This window comes from Pinus tabuliformis, chromosome 4_1 (genome assembly GCF_031772625.1).
Source record: "Pinus tabuliformis cultivar Carrire ecotype Pingquan chromosome 4_1, CPIR1, whole genome shotgun sequence".
Lineage (NCBI taxonomy): Eukaryota > Viridiplantae > Streptophyta > Pinopsida > Pinales > Pinaceae > Pinus > Pinus tabuliformis.
Window position 1 is genome coordinate 490,760,359 of NC_142303.1, and position 18,778 is coordinate 490,779,136.

Genomic DNA, 18,778 nt, shown 5'->3' on the forward strand with positions numbered 1-18,778 from the left:
AGAAGAAATAAAATCAATAATGGGGAATTTATTGCAAGCCCTATCTAAGACTTGAGTTAGTCCTTGGCATAAACCGACAGAGCCAAAAACCCAAAAATAGTCCCTACATCACCATAGTGTTATTAGGAGTTTCGTCAAAGGGAACAAAATTTGTTAATGGTTTGTTAATAATTTGTTAAAAATAGAAGACAATTTTTTATGTTCAGAAAAGAACTTTGCCAACTTAAAAAAGAAATTGTACAGAAGTTTACACATGCATAGCTCACTTGACAAGCTCAAATAAAAATAATTTTGTGGGAACAAAGTAATGTAAAATTTTTAAAACAAAACAAACATGTGCAACATTAACGTCATAGTCTTATATACTGAGATCTGGAGTCAGACAGAAGGAAGGGTTCTATTGAAAAATCCATTATAACTAGAGCCATATTCAATTTATTAACGAACGCAGAGACAGACGAAGAATACAGAGATTCTGGTATTTGGGTAACTTGTGCACTTCATACATATGCAACAATCCTAGAGTTTAACACAAACTCCACAAAAATTATTTAATATGAATCATATCCAAACTATGATTCATAGTACGAAAACTCCGATGATAGTAATGGACGAAGACGCATAAGTCAAAAAGAATACATTTATAAATACATAGTAAGAGTTGAGAATCCTAGTTAATATTAAATGATCTTTAACACGATATTTTGTTAAACCCTCGGTATGGAACCCTAGGCGAGTAAATTCTAGCCAAACCTGGAGTATAGTAGAGAACGGGGTGTTAGCACAAAGGAACCTGTAAATTAGTTATTGAACCCCCAAGGTTTAGTTAAAAATGCAACTGAGAATTTTACTTGCCAAAAAGAAGAGAGTAGTTAGGATAATTAATCGTGGACTCGGTTTAGAGGTAAACAAAATGAGAAACAACTAACTGAGGGAAGGATACCTGAAGGTCCTCTTTCTTCCTGATTGTTGTGGGGTCCCTGGAATGAGTCCCTAATTGACTTTATAGAAAGGATTATCAAGTGTAACAATAAAATAATTAAGCGAGCCCAATTATTTTTGGAAGGAGGCATTACTTGTGGACAATGTCATTTTGAAATAGAACCGAATGTGAGTAAAGAGCTGTAAAAATACGAGGCTCTCAACATGATGGACATTAACTGTAATGTTGTTGCAAAACTCCAAGATACCCATTGAATTGCTATTAATAAAAAATTAAGGTAAACATGAGGAAAATAGTATAGAAATTTCCCTACTGTTCTAGCTCTCTGCTAGCATGTAGAAAATATTTTGTAGGTTAACCCAATAATGCAATATAAATCAAAGAAGAATACTATAACCTACTTCTACTATCAAATTTTTGCGGAATCTTAAAGATCGAGCTGAACACATATAACCAAAAGAGGAAGAATCAATGCATAATACACATGAGAATACCTCGGGGTAAGCCTAAGCCAAAAACCCCACTATCTGTATTATCATACAAGGTGGAAATACATAGGAATTATACAAAGCCTTAGCTCTCACAACTAGCCATCTCTCAGTACAATCCTCACAGATGCTCGCAGGCAATCAAGGCTTCTCACAAGCCTTCCTCTCTACCCTCCAAGATCCTATTTCCTTCCACTGTTCCTTTGGGATGATATCCTCCATCCAAGTGGAAAACTGATCTCACACATTGATCTCACACCTTGCCAGAACTGCACAATCCTAAAGGAATTTATCATTCTGCAAGCATCAGTTTTCTTTATAAGAAAACACTTGCAACTGATAGTACATTGTCCTTGACTTTAATCTCAACTGGGTCTTTCTCAAATTAGACATGCACGAGTTTCTGATGAGGGAATCTTCAGTTAATTGGAGTAGCACTAGTTGGATGCATGCATGCATCAACTGACTAATAACTCACCATTTGTTCCTCAAACAGTTTGGAACTAATTTAACTAGACTTAACTCAGTATACTGAGCTAACTAATTGCAACTCAAATATTACTCAACCTTATCTCCTTAATTCAAGGGATAACTCTTGCATAACTTTAGAAAGACTTCTAACTTGAATTTCTCAAAGTAATTAATCCATAATGAATTAATTAATTATTTCCAAGTAGTTTGTGAGACTAAATTCGATTTTAATTCACAATTTAATTCAAGGACAAATTAAATTGGAATATTCTGGATTCAAATTTTATCATTTCTTGTTGCTATTTTCAACACTCCCTTTCAACAAGAAAGGAATTCAACTCGATCCTAATCGTGAACCTTTGGAATGTTATGCATGCAACACTTCTCTCTACTATTGTTGCTCCAACAACTTCAGAAACAAAAAAACATCCAACTTAAATCAAAATGATGCATCTATCATCAAAGTTTTTGACTACTATTTCCTCTGTCAACTAAAAACTTTACGCTTCTGCTGACTCTACCTTTCTGCACTGTTGTCAATCCTTCTATGCTATTCAGTTTCTAACTTCTCTAGCCTCTGTCACTTTGATCTTTGAGTGCATCAATCCCACTGATTCCTCCCGCTACTATGTACTTTGTGATTCCTTAGCAAGGTATGATCCATGAGATAAAACCTCTTAATGGATCCTGCCCAATTTCAGCCTTCTTAGCACTATCACTTCACATCACCCCACCTCACACGTAGAGGTATTGCTGCATGTGATCCCTCTGACCACTTGGATCGAAATTCCCCCCTAATGGAGGTATCTGCATGAGTGGATCTCTTCACTCGGTCTCCTCTCTGCTTCTCCAATTGAGGCTCCTCCACAATTTTCTGAGACTTCTTCTGGGGCTGCATGTTGAGAGGTAATTTACTCTCCCTCTCAACCACCAAGTCTCTAACATTTTCCTTTCTTATCAAGGCTTTGTATGCATCTTGAACCTCAAGAGCATATAGGTTCTTAACTCGTGAACCAATCTATTTCACTTGTCTCATGGTGATGTGTCTAAGGAAAACCTTTCCCTTACTAAAAGACATATCATAGCCACAATCTTCGAATATCATGACTAATACCATGTTTTTCTTCATTACAGGCACATACTTCACATTTTTCAAGGTGATAGGAACTCCATGCTCCCTCTGAAAAGCAACCGTGCCTACTCCTGAAACACTATACCTTGCATCGTCACCCATATCTATGCGCATTTTGAGGTCTTTCTCCTCCAAGGTACTGAATAAATTTTTCTCACCAGTCATGTGGAATGAGGCTCCACTGTCAAGATACCGAACACAACCCATCATCAATGATGCCATGCATTCGATTAGGGTAAAGTCCATCTCGAACTAAGAGGCTACTACCTCACCTTCCAATCCTTCCTAGGATCCCTTCTTGGATTTATTTGATGGGAAATTAGTTGCATAATGTCCCATCTCATGACAATTAAATCATCTCACTTTAGACATGTCACCCTTCTTCCCTCCATGAGAAGAATTCAATTTGGAATGGGAAGCCTTCCCCTTCCCTTCCCTTGCCTTACTTGCTAAGGCTAGATTTTCTTCATCATCATTCTTTGATGAAGAACCATCTCATGTGCTCCTCCTGATCTCCTCCTGCATCACATCTAACCATAATCGTTCCCAATCTGGTAGTTTCTCCCTTCCATTCACAGAGTCCTGGTACCTATTCCAACTCTTTGGAAGGCCAAGGAGAGCGATGTTTACCATATCATCATCGGCAGTAGTTATTCCCACACTACCAAGCTCATATCTGTAGGTGGAGAGGTTTTTCAAATATGTGGAAAAAGTGTCACCCATCTCCACCTTGATTCTTCGAAGCTTATCCTTGAGCGTCAATTTCCTCTGGTTTCTACTATTCTGGTAGAGGTCCTTCAATGTATTCCACATTGAAAATCGAGTATCATTCCCATGGAGACTCGAGACAATATGGTCTTGAACTCCCTCAAAGATGACCTGTCTCGCCTTCGCCACACACTTCTTACACTAAGCCAACTCTTTTGCATTAGTTGAAGTTGGCTTTGGGATTTCTTAATCAATGAAATCCTTCAAGCCATTGTCTTCTAATACGACCTCCATTCTATCTTTCCATGTTATGTAATTCAAGTTACCTTCTGAGGCATACTCGAGTCTCAAGCCATAAAATGCCATTGTCCAACCTTGAAGTATGATATGAATTTGATTTTCACCTGCAACTCCAAACTTCAAACTTCGAATTCTCTTCTCAATATATTGCTCACAACTCTGTTAAACTAGGCTCTAATTGTTATGAAACCAGCTCACAAAAGGATATAAAAGATAGATAAACGCCTTAGAATTCAGCCTCTTCGAGGGGGAAACCTCCTTTACATTACACAAATGAATGATTCTTTGATGATTCAAATGACAAAACCTCCTTTCCATATATAGGAGTCTAAGGAGTCACAATATAACCCAGCTGACCTAACAATAATAATATAAAGGTGCAAAAATAACAATAGAGGGATTCTATGGGGCACAGTAATAACAATATGGGGACAATAGGGGCACAACAATATTAATAAGGGATACAACTACAATAGTAATGGGGTAATCACTAGTACTATAGGGACCTAACATGCCCCTCTCCTTCAAAAAAGTGTTGTCCTCAATGCTTGAGTACTTCTGGATGCTTCTGCATAAAATTCTCATCCTCCCATGTGGAATCTTCAGCAGATAAGTTCTTCCACTTGATGAGATACTCTAAAATTGATTGATTTCGTAGCTGTCGAGTTCTTGTTTCTATGACTGCTTCCGGTTTCAATATAATTTTTCCTTCCTCGTCAAGTTCTGGCAATATTGTTTGAACTGGGAGCTTGTCACCTATAACCTTCTTTAAACATAAAACATGGAAAATTGGGTGCACTCGAGAGTTGCAGGAAGCTCCAATTTGTATGCCATAGTAGCAATATTTTGCAACACCTTGTACGAACCATAATACTTTGGTGTAATTTATTATCCTTCTTAGCTTGCTTAAGGGACATTTGTTTATATGATTGTAGCTGCAGGAATACCCAATCACCTACATCAAAAATTCTTTCACTGTGATGTTGATTTACCTATTGTTTCATTCTATTCTGTGCCAACATGAGGTTATCCTTTAGGAGTTGGAGGAATTGTTGTTGATGCTCAATGTGATGTTCCACTGCTTGAACCTTAGAATTTTCTCATAAATATGATGTCATGGATGGTGGTTGATATCCATAAAGTGCGATAAATGGGATCATTTTTGTTGCTATATGGAAGGAAGTGTTATACCACCATTCAGCTAGAGGCAACCATTTGACCCATTGTGTTTGTTTATCAGATACAAAGCAATGAGGATATCCTTCCAAACATTTGTTTACTATCATAGTTTTCCCATCAGATTGAGGATGATAAGATGAGCTATGAGCTAACTGAGTACCGAGACAAGAAAATAATTCTGTCCAAAATTTTCTAGTGAAAATGGGATCCCTGTCACTTACAATAATCTTTGGGTTTCCATGTGGCTTTTGAATTGTTTCCATAAATGTTGTAGAAACTGTACTAGCTTTAAATGTATGTGATAATGCACAAAAGTGTGCATACTTGGTAAGTCTGTCAACTACCACCATGATGACACTCTTTCCCTCAAACTTGGGTAAACCTGTGATAAAATCCATTGAAACCTCCTCCCAAAATTGGTTTGGAATGGATAAATCTTGTAATAGACCCAGGATCTTAATTGTTTCAAATTTATTTTGTTGGCAAACCAAACATTCCGCCACAAACTTTTGAATATTGGATTTAAGGCCATCCAAGAAAAATTCCTTCTTAACCCTGTGGTACGTTTTTAAAAATCCTGAGTGCCCTCCTAAGGGAGAAGTGTGCAATTCCATAAGAATATTTTGATTGAGTTGGGAATTCTTACAAAGGTATAAGCGATATTTGTACCATAACGAATCATTTTTCCAGCTAAATGTATCAAATGTACTGGAATATTGTTGTAACTTTCGAATAAGTTCCCACACTTCTTCATCATTCTTCCATTACTCCCTTGCTTCTTTTATCCAATCTAGTTGAATAATAGAAATGGCGCACAACAATGCTTCCACATCCTCATCCTTTCTTGAGAGTGCATCTGCCACCACATTTTTCTTCCATTTTTTGTAGATGATTTCAAAGTCATAACCCAACATCTTTGTGACCCACTTTTGTTGCTCTTCAGAGGATAATCTTTGTTATAAAAAGTATTTAAGGCTATCATGATCCATTTTTACCTTAAAGTGTCTTCCCATTAGGTAGGGTTGCCATTTCTTAAGTGCATGTAGTATTACCAACATTTCCTTCTCATAAATAGCTTTGTGTCAAAACTTTCCCTTGATTGTACGACTTTCAAAAGTAATGGGTCTTTCATCTTGCATTAAAACAACACCAATTCCATTTCCTAAAGCATCACATTCCACAATAAAGGTTTTTGTGAAGTCCGGTGTAACTAAGACTGGTGCTTGGCACATTGCCTCTTTAAAATGTTCAAAGGCCTTTGTTGCTTTTGGAGTCCATGAAAATGCATCTTTCTTCAATAATTTTGTTAGAGTTGCTGCTATTCTCCCATAATTCTTAACAAACTTGCGATAATACCCTGTCAACCCGAGAAATCCTCGCAGATGCTTTATGGATGTGGGGATTTTCTATTCCTTAATGGCTTTAATTTTGCTAGGGTCTACCTTAACTCCTTCATGAGATACAATATGACCTAGATATTCCACCTCTTGTACTCCAAAGAAACATTTAGATCTTTTTGCATATAATTGTTTCTCCTCCAATAGTTGTAGCACCCTGTCAACATGTTCAACATGATCCTTCCAAGACTTGGTGTAGATTAGTATATCCCCAAAAAATACTAACACAAATTTTCTAAGGGTGGGTTTGAAAATGGAATTCATCAAACCTTGAAATGTAAAAGGTGCATTGGTAAGGCCAAAAGGCATGACCAAAAATTAATAATGACCCTCATGAGTTCTAAATGCTATTTTCGGAATGTCTTAAGTCTTCATTCTAATTTGATGATATCCTGAACAAGGATCCAACTTGGTGAAGTAAATTGATCCATGCAATTCATCTAGTAATTCATCAATGACAGGAATGGGAAACTTATCTTTAATAGTGAGCTTGTTGAGCTCCCTATAATCCAGACACATGCACCATGATCTGTCCTTCTTGTGCACCAATACTACTAGAGCAGAGAAAGAACTTTGACTAGGTTGAATTATACCAACCTCTAGCATTTCTGCAACCATATGCTTAATTTCACTCTTTTGGCATAGGGATATCTATACGGCTTGATGTTTGGAGGAACACTTCCTGGAATCAGATGAATAGCATGATCATGATCATGAATAGGTGGGAGACCTTTGGGAGTCTCAAATACCTTGGAATGATTGTCCAAGACTTTTTGGAGATTTGGAGAAATAGATGATTTCGATGTGGAAACATCTAGCGAACATAATTGTGCAATTACACCTCTTTGTTCCTTTTCTAGAAGCTTTGTCATACCGTTAGAGTTTCTTACCTTTCCCAATTTCCCTGCTATACCCCCTTATTCAACTTCATTTCCTTCCGCATAAAATTTCATGAAAATTTCTTGAAAATTAAAATCTATTGTACCCAAGGATTGTAGCCATTGGACTCCTAGTACAACATCAACACCTCCCATTGGAATGGAAAGCAGTAGGCTAGTCAATACATATTCTCCCATGGATAGTTTGATATTATGGAACGTTCCAGAGCAATTTATTGTTCCTCCATTTGCAACCATCACTTGACACTCTGGTGTTGGATATGGGAAGCAATTCAATTCTTTTGCTACCTTACAATGAATAAAATTATGGGTACTTCCTGAATCAATCAACACTATTACCTTTTTCTTCTTGATTTGTCCTTCTATCTTGATGGTTTGAGGAGTGGTAATTCCAGCCAATGCATTACAAGATATGTTTGGATTCATTTCTTCTTTATCTAGGCTTTGTTCTTGGATTATATCCTCTTCTTTTGACCTTTCTTTCTCCTTTTCTTCTTCCTCTTCACAATCTATGTAGAATAATTTCTTCTCAGCATACTTATGACCTTTAGTGTATTTGCTATCACAACTGTAACAAAGCCCCTTTTCCATTTTTTCTTCCAATTTTTGTGGTGTCAACCTTATAGGTTGTGGAAGACTAGGGGCAACAATACTTCCATCTTTATAGTTGTGAGTGGTATGCTTCCTAGTTGCCATAATTTTTCTTTCCATTTTTCTTGCTAACTTGAATACCTTCTCTAATGAATCAGGTTCCCAAAGGTGAACATCATGTTGGATATTATCCTTTAAATTCCCTATGAACACATCAATCCTATGCTCCTATGGAATATTTTTTACCCTTATGTTCAGTTTTCGTAACTCCTCAATGTGCTACATTATTGAACCCTTTTGTTTGAGACTTATCAATTGGCTAAAAAAAGTGTTGCTTTTTGTATCCTCATAATGTGTTATCAATTCTTCCGTAAAAATTGCCCAAGTGATATTTTGTTTATGAGAGCAAAGCCATTGATACCATACAAACTAATTTGGTTCCAAATATAAAGTTGCAATACGTACCTTTTGTGTGTTTTGCACATTATTGAGATCGAAAAATTGCTCCATCTGTAATATCCATGTTGCGGAATCCTTGCCATCAAACTTCCTCATATAAATTTTTGGAATATGGTGGGTCTTTGATCCAACATTAGAGTCTATGAAATCATGATTAACATTTCTTTTGTTCGCATCATGAGTTTCCTTAAATACCCTTTCACCATTAGTAACTATTTCTTGTAGATAATTTGTCAAATTTGTCTTCAAATCGTCAATATTAGCTTCCACGCCATTCATCTTATCTTCCACGCCATTTATCTTAGATTCCATGCCATCTATCTTAGCTTCTGTTAGCTTTTGTGATAGTGAAATTTGTTGCACTTGGTCTTGTAATTTTGATATATCATGTAGCATTTCTTCCTCTTCTTCATGAGTCATGCTCGAGCTTTCAAGTTGCTTACTAGGTGTTTGCATTTTCTTTCCTCGAGGAATCTGTTACTGATAATAATTCTCTACTATTCCCTTTGAATTCCTTCAAAATAATTTTTCAAACCAACCTTAAGTAAAAATTTAAAAAAAATCTACACACCTTTTCTCACTTTGTAGGAGCTTGATATTGCCTCTGATGTTTCTCTATAATTTCAGATCATCTAGTTCTGAAATTGTGACCTGCAGTAGCCCTTTATGTCCTCTTTGCACTGCCACCATTATGATCCCAATTGGATTCACCAAGGAAGAGTTATGCCAAATCTCCCACAGTGACCTGATTATAGACTAGTTCAGTAGAGCGAACTTGTACGACGTGCCACGTGTCCCTATTTCAACCTTTGGCTCTGAAAAATATATACAAGAAACTACTATCCATTCTCTTTCTTTACCTTATTACGAAATTTCAATCCGATTCTCAGAGAGAAAGTTATGATGATTTTCCCTAGGTCACCTATTTGGAATGTAATTTAGGAGTTTACAAAAAGACCAACTTCCTCAGATCATATCTCTAGAAATATAGAGTGAAAAGCTCTGAAATTCAGGCCCGAGCTTTAGCACGATCTCATCTCAAATGGGTTTTTTTTTTGCTTTTTAAACGTCGAAGAAAAAAAGTTATAGCAAAAATGCCACGATGACCTATTTGGAGCAATGACACCCTAGAATCCAAAGCTCCGATACCAAATGTTATGAAACCAGCTCACAAAAAGATATTAATAAAAGATCAATGCCTTATAATTCAGCCTCTTCGAGGGGGCAACCTCCTTCACATTGTAAAAATGAATGATTCCTTGATGATTCAAATGACAAAACCTCCTTTCTATATATAGGAGTCTAAGGGGTCACAATATAACCCAACAGACCTAACAATAATAATATAAAGGCACAAAAATAATAATAGAGGGATTCTATGGGGCACAGTAATAACAATATGGGGACAATAGGGGCACAACAATCTTAATAAAGGATACAACTACAATAGTAATGGGGTAATCACTAGTATTATAGTGACCTAACACTAATACCAGTTAGAAATTTCCCTAACGTTCTAGCTCTCTGCTAGCATGTAGAAAATCTGATGTAGGTTAACCTGATAATGAAATATAAATCAAAGCATAACACTATAACCTACCTCTACTATGAAAGTTTTGCAAAAGCTTAAAGATCGAGCTGAACGCATATAACTAGAAGAGGAAGAATCAATGCACAATACAAATGGGAATACCTCAAGGAAAGCCTTAGCTAAAAACCCCACTATTTATATTATCATACAAGGTGGAAATACATAGGAATTATACAAAGCCTTAGCTCTCACAGCTAGCGAGCTCTCAATACAATCCTCACAAATGCTCACAGGTAATCCAGGCTTCTCACAAGCTTTCCTCTCTGCCCTCCAAGATCCTATTTCCTTGTGCTATTTCTCTAGGATGATCTCCTCCAACCAAGTGGAAAACTGATCTTACACACTCATCTCACACCCTGTCAGAACTGCGTAATCCTCAAGGAATTTATCCTTCTGCATGCATGAGTTTTATTTATAGGAAAAAACTTGCAACTAATAGTACATTTTCCTTGACTTTAATCTCAACCGGGCCTTTCTCAGAATAGACATGCATGAGTTTCTGATGAGGGAATCTTCAGTTAACTGGAGTAGCACTAGTTGGATGCATGCATGCATCAACTGACTGATAACTCACCATTTGTTCCTCAAACAGTTTGGAACTAATTTAACTGGACTTAACTCAGTAGATTGAGCTAACTAATTACAACTCAAATATAACTCAACCTTATCTCCTTAATTCAAGGTAAAACTCTTGCATGGCTTCAGAAAGACTTCTAACTTGAATTTCTCCAACTAATTAATCCATAATGAATTAATTAATTATTTCGATGTAGCTGGTGAGACTAAATTTGATTTTATTTCACAATTTAATTCAAGGACAAATTGAATTGGAATATTCTGGATTCTATTTTTATCATTTCTTGTTGCTATTTTCAACAAATAGAAAACCCTTACATCTAATTAAGAAAAACACACAAAAAGGAAATAAATTGTTCCAATGATGAGGTTAGCAAGCTACACGACCAAAGCCCAAATTGACAACAAGGGAGGATTTTGGGATTGCAAAAAATAAAATGTTTCTCTCCAACATGTTGCAGAGGCTTACTTGGTAGGAATGATCAAAGGAATGACTTGCTGACAACACCAGAAAAGAGGGAAGTTACCTTCTAACCACCTCCACCCATTTTAGTCATTGATTAAAACTTGTTGAATCATAACCCTAGATTTGGTATCTCTCTAGTCCCAATGGTTATCATCACTAATGTCAGAAAATTGTATAGAATCGTGAATGTTCTTAATATAAATATGTGTACATTATAATCCCATATATTTTATAGATAAATATATAGATTGGACCAAACTACTATCATACATTTCAACATTAAACCTTGGATACAAACAATTTTATAAAAAACCATCTCTTATGTATACAATATAATGCTCCATGTGATCAAGCATGCTATTAAAAATTATCAAGTATAGTTTATTAAAGAGTAGAAAGGAAATTTACTAATAAATGTTGCCAAAAAAAAAAATGAAATTTGTGAGCATGTTATGGGCCTATATGGGCTTGACATGCATGGAATTTTGAGAAATATTTCGAGAGTAATCACATCATAAATATTTTGTTGACACATTTTGAACCATCTAGTGTGGTGCATCATACTAGATGCGGAGAAGACAATATATCACATCTGCATTGAAAAATCTTGGGTAGTTGTAAGGATTCATCATTTTCATCACCTTAAGTTTAAGGAGACCATAGAAATTGAATGGACGCCAAGTAATCTGAATAGAGATGATGGCTAGAAAATTAGAAGTTGTTGGGTCTCTCCCCTGTCTTCTTGAGGTTTATATATATATATATATATATATATATATATATATATATATATATATATATATATATATATATATATATATATATATATATATATATATATATATATATATATATATAATGTTTGGATAATTTAATTCTTTGAAAAATATGAATAGAGGTCAATCTCTTTTTTGTTTACCTTTTTTTCTCAATTATTTCAATTCTAAAAAGAATCTCTTATTTTACTTTCTTTATCTCCCTTAATTATTTCAATCCTTCTTAAATTATTATTAAACAACTTAATCATTTTCATATTATTAATAAAAAAAAATTATAATATTATTTTTTCATTAATTTCATCTCTTCCCTATTGATTAGCTTTGAATTTGTCAATTTATTTATTTATTTTTATAATGTTTTATTATCAACATGAAATCACCAACATTTAAAAAATTAATCCCTCTAAACAAAAAGTGTTGATGTTGCATCAACACTTTCCAAAATCACGATGAACACCACTTACATTTAAAAAAAAATGTTCATACTTGATACATAAAAAAAATTAAAGTGTAAAAAACAATCCCTCTAAAACAACGAGTTATGTTGCATCAACACATTTCAAAATCAGCATGAAAATCACTACCATATAAAAAAAATTGTTACATAAGAAAATTTAAAGTGTAAAAAATATGCTCCAAAAAAAAGGGTGTATGTTGAATAACGAGTTTTCAAAATCATGTGAATTTTTTGCTACCTCAAAAAAATAGGTAATCTCTAATTTTCTCGTTTCATTGGTAACTATGTTTAATTTTTAAGTTTGTTTCTTTATGTATTCACTAACGATAGAAGATGAAAGCTTTATTCAAACATACTAAAAGAAAACAACACTACTTGCACTAGTTATTTAGGAGTTTGCAAAGATATTTAGTGCTAATGACATAAACACAAACATGATGAATATAAACTATAAACTAGATAGAAGAAAATATTGAAATAGATAGTATATTGTCACAAGGATGGTTGATCACTACCAACTGTGAATAAGTCACACTTCTATTGAATACATTTCTATTTATTTTCTCTTCGAAAGGTAGACTAATTTTCTATTCCATAACTCTTGTGGACTTTCCTCATCACAGAGGGCTAAATATCCAGGTTTATCCCTCAAGTCATGGTTGGAGTCTTTAGGATGTAGACTTCCTATGAAAGTTGAATCCAATTAAGAATCATATTCAATTATGATGAAGGTGGAGTTCGATGAGGAGCTGGGCTAAATTCTAATGAATGTAAACATTGGACTTCTAAATAAATGTATGATCTTCTAACTTGGGTATTTATTTTCTCTTTTGAAGGCACACTGAATTTATCGTTTGGTGTGTCATTATTTGACAGATGGTCAATTCCAAATTTCATTAATTGAATAAAATATTGCAAGAGAAGAACGTGAAAATGGATACAAACAACAACAAATCAAATCCTTTAGAATCCTAGGGAGAAGTATAAATAATCTAGCTAAAAGAATGCAAACACTTTTTCTTCCATATTTTCACATTCTCTAAATTATGCGGTGCACAAAATCTTGGGAAGAGGAAGAAAAAGGCAGGGAATATCAATTATTGTGAGCACTAATCTTGCGCACATGAGTGGTTGAATTCCATTCTTCTTACATTCTTTTGTTGTATTGTTATAATAAGTATTAGTGCATAAAGCTAAGATGGAAGATATTCATGCAACCAAAATCTATGCTTGTGACACTCAGTCACTATACTAAAACTATGCAACACGTAACATTAGCACATCTGTGACAAATTAACAATTAACACTGGAATACTTGTCAAAAGTTTACACTCAGTCACAATACTAAAACTATGCAACAACTAATATTAGCAAGTTTGTGACACCCCTAGTATTCATATATTATGCATATAAATTCATTATTTAAAAATGTATTAATCTATGACGAAGATGGGAATGGGACCAATAATTGGATCTTGGTCAGGTTGGTCGTAGCATATGACATAGGCCAATACATCACCATAGGATAGTGTCCTGCAATTTGTTTCTTTCAATAATCTCAATAGAGTTAAGGGAAGCATTCATTTACTTAGTATCATCGCCTACAACTCTAATATGGATACATAGGTCGCAACTTGAGGATGTGAATGAGATTTGGGATCTTTCTAGCGTGCTGAACCTATGTGTCAAGTCTTGGATAGATGAAAAAGACGACTCGAGGCAGGTTTTGCAACAAATTGAAAAGGGAGAAAAGACCTTTCCAGATTTGCATATTGAACTAAGTGAAATGGGATTTTCTGAGATATGAAAATCTAAGCCGCTCCTTAGCATGCAAAGGATCTAAGAAATACCCTGATGTACTTGAACATCAACAAAGGAACTCACCATAACTACACGAAGTGTCACTTAAAATTTTGCAGATAGGAATCTTGATTTAGAACTTGAAAATTGTTCTCAAATGTTGAGATGCCTTGGCATAATGTGTCTCATTGAATTGTTTCTTAAGACCTTATACAGTGTCAACGATCTTTGAAATTTTCCAACTTATAGCATATTTGATATTTGTATGCTACCAGTAATCTTTTGGTGTTTAAGTATTTGTTGTGGACTTGGTACGTTTTACCTTATTGTAATTTACATTACAATTAAATGACAAGCTTTGTACATTCTCCAACAAATCTATGTCATGATGTTTCATGCCCATTAATCAGAAGTCAATTTCCTCTAAATAACCTCTAGTTGAATAGTGTGGCATAAATAGCTCTTTCAAAAACACTTGGCTGTCATTATCTCACATTGCTATGAAAGGTCACTATTAAAAGGAAAAAAAATGGGAAAAATGAATTCATTGAGGAAAACTTTTAGAAATGAACATCTTTACTACATTGAGTGAAATTTTAAGTATATGCCCAAGGATTGGCTCAACTCGTCAAGTCCCTATACTTAAGCATTTCTGCTATTGAGAGGTCTCAAGTTCAATTTCTCTCAACACTCTTGCGGTCAGGCTCTATGTTTGGGCTTATGGGAAGTGATCCCAGGTGGTTCTACCTAGAATAATAGTCCATGGATGTAGAAATTCACCAATATCTGGAAATCATGGATGACATAGTACAATAAAAGTTTAAGTATAGAGCAACAACCTGTTATTTAAGCAAATAATCTGACCTCTAGCATTCGCTACATCCTATATGGAAGAACCAAAATGACATATCGTTATACATCTGCTCATTAAGATAAAAAGAAAAGTATGTTAGCACGTGAAAGGCCAATGCTAATTCAATTAAGGAATCAATATACAACGTAAAATATTCAAAAGTAGAAGAAAAATGCACTACATTATGTTTCTAACCTATACAAACCTATAGAAGAAAATACTATATCAATACCAAAAGATACAAACCTTCTAATACAAACCTTTTGCACCGGACCTCTGATTTTTTCAGTGGCAGCCTCTAAAAAAACGGCAGGCTCGATAATCAGATTAGTCGACCTCTGTGTGGTTTTCTCCCTTACATTCGGCGACAACCCCTCTTCAACAAAAAAATGGTGGAACATGGGCTATGGTGTAATCTGCTCTGTTGGGTGGTGAAATGGCAACGTCTTTCAACATACATGGGCTCTGGTGTAATGCGTCTTTCAACATATTTCGACCAAACACTTTCTCCTTTATGCAGCGTCTCCCCTTCTTCACGCAGAAATAACCAAGCTGCAATGCTTTCACCTTTTCTTATGCTCTTCGAGGGCTCAGGCTCCCAATATACACGCCATCTCCTCAACACAACTCAATGCTCTGATACTAATTTTTGTCCAAACACTTAATTAACCAAGAACTAAGAATTATATAAATGAAACTGAATGAAACTTAATGTAGGACACAGGTAAAAAACACAAGATTTTTACATGGTAAAATCTTGACAGGGTTCCAAGGAGACATAGACGAGGCAAGGGATTGGATTTTCTATTAAACTAAATGATTCTCCTTATTACAATAGTTCTAGCATTCATCATTTTATAGGAATATAAGTTATAAAACCAACTTGGCAGTAAATACAATTTTACACATATTTACAATTAGTTGTCAAATTCCAAAAAGCCCTAGGAAAGTCATCATGCATTTTCCCCTTGAAACCTCAAGGAGTCTTCTATATTGTTATCAATATCATAATTCTTATGAATGAAGAGATTCATTTATCCAACAAAATAAAAAAAAAGATTAATATTACTATATAAATAATTCATAAACATTAAACTAGGTTACACCCATAAACCAGCCAAATAAATATCTGTAAGCTTTGATTTTTGATTAGAAGCTAATCTGATGATAATATCACACTGACATCATCCATACCAACCCTCTGTGTTCAGCATTTTCCAACTAGCTGCATTTTCCAATTAGGTGCAGTTTACAAGTTGGGCTTTGGGTAAAGGATTGCCGCATGTTATTTCAGTAAACTTAAATTGAACGAAAAGTGTCCAAAACAGATCAGTAACTTTACCAATTCTTAAACCAGCCAAATAAATATCTTTAAGCTTTGATTTTTGATTAGAAGCTAATCTGATGATAATATCACACTGACATCATCCATACCGACCCTCTGTGTTCAGCATTTTCCAACTAGCTGCATTTTCCAATTAGTTGCAGTTTACAAGTTGGGCTTTGGGTAAAGGATTGCCGTATGTTATTTCAGTAAACTTAAATTGAACGAAAAGTGTCCAAAACAGATCAGTAACTTTACCAATTCTTAAAATAATCATAACTAAACTTCCACGATCTTTGCGTTGCCCATCGAAAACGTCTAAAAAAAATACCACTGGACCAATAATATGTTAGTGATATTATATGTGTTAGTGTTATTTTAGTAGCAATAAATGGAAATGGAAGATTTTATCTTCATAATTTTAAATAATAAAATAAAACAGTTGTTTTGAAAATAAATTTGATTCAGCTTAAAATATGGGTATATCATTGGACCAATAATGTTAGGGAAAGGGCTAACCAGCCATATATTGGGTATTTAATGTCTTCAAAGCAGCAAGCGACTTAGATAACACGAGCGGGCAAATTTGGCATTAAATAATATTTGCTCGCTCCCGTGTTATCGGGCTAAGTGGCGTGCTGCTCTGAAGACATTAAATACCCAATTTATGGCTAGTTAGCTCCAGCCATAATGTTAGTACATAATGAATTTAATAATACCGAAGCTAAAAAGTACATTGGAATATAACATTTCAATTCGATGTTAACGTAACTGTTCGTGGAACATAGTTGAAAACAAAAGCCGTGACATCGTGAAAATGAATGAAATTATTGGGGGCGACACCGGAAACTAAAATGCGAGACTGCACGATCGTTTTATTATATTATATTATATGAAGGATTTAGATAGTGACGGGTGAGAATAGCACAACATGAGAGAGAAATAAACATAAAGAGAGGAGATAGGAGATGCGTATTGCGCAGTGCAGTGAGGTGCAGTTGGGGAGAAGACTTTGAATATATAACTAAACTAGAAGCTGTACTGCTCGTAGCGGATGAAACAGTCGGTTAGCTGAACTCTAGCACCGATGGCGTTACCGCAAATGTTCCAGATGCGGCCGCCAAGGTTTTGAAGGCAGGCGGTGCAATCAGACTGAGAGATTCCCTGATTGCAAACCCCACGCCCATAGGCGGTGGGTGAACCTGCTCGCGATGCTTTGTAGTCGTAACCGCTGAAGGCAGTGTTTCCCTCTAGATCTACGAGGAGGGATCCGAGAGTACTATAAAATGAACTTCCGCTTGGGATCTTCTGCGTGTTACACGCAGATGATACGAAGTTTGTGTTGGGCGTGCCTACAGCACTGCCCACAACCAGTGCAGCTACTACCATTACTGCCAATGCAAAAGGCGCAAATGAGTACCTCATCGACATGGCTGGCTGGGTGGAATGATATATGTATAAACTCTACTCCGACAACGGGAAATGAAATGGAAATGGCAGGTGGAATGATATATAACCTCTATTAATGCTGCCTCTTGCGATGCTTGTCAATGTGTGGTTGCAGCCTCCATTTATAGGCTTGGTGGGGATGGCTGTGGGTAGCATTATAGATAACATCTGTGTGTGCTGGACACCGGTGGACCGGGACGCACGTGGTTAGTATAAGGGAATGCACGACTAGGTTTAGCCGCCTCTCCTGACTAAGACCGTTTCCCCCCTCATGTGTGGCGCACTCCATGTGGGGGCAGTCCATGTGGGTCTATAATAAAACTAACCGGGGATAGGCGTCCTATTTTGAGATCGGTTTTTCATAATTATTAAAAAATTAAGTGGTTGGTTGGTAGGGATTTAGACTATAGGAGAGGAGAGTTCTATATAATAAGAGAGAGTTGTAATTCGTTCCTTACATTATTTGATAGCCCGAAGTATATATGAGATGTCATAAAAAAAAAAAAAAAACTATTAATAATTATGAAGTTAATCTATATAGATATATTTTATATAATATATAAAATAAATGGAAACTAATTAAAATATTTTATTAATGCCTTGCTTAAGATGAAGAAAATAGGTTATTTCTTTCATAATGACATCCATGATGAGAGTGAAATTGTCACCAAATGTTGCCAAAAGATGTAAGTAGAATTTTGCATCTTAGTTAAAGAAGGTGTCTCACGAATTGTATCATTGACATGACACGAGTATCCACAATATGAGGTTCTCTCGTTTTTGTTTTTTTGTGTATTTGCCAAAGAATGCACTCTAGAGATAGCAAAAACCTCTATCCTTATCAATTATTCACTAGAAGATCTTGATTTGGTCTTTTCTTTAAACAACCATATGTCTTTGCACTATCAACACTTGT

The 18,778-nt window shown here is 35.3% G+C and overlaps 1 pseudogene; it reads right to left on the reverse strand.

The window, feature by feature from the left end:
* Positions 1–17,264: 17,264 nt before the first annotated feature.
* Positions 17,265–17,935, reverse strand: LOC149176665 (antifungal protein ginkbilobin-like protein pseudogene; annotated as a pseudogene).
* Between the last annotated feature and the right edge of the window lie 843 nt (positions 17,936–18,778).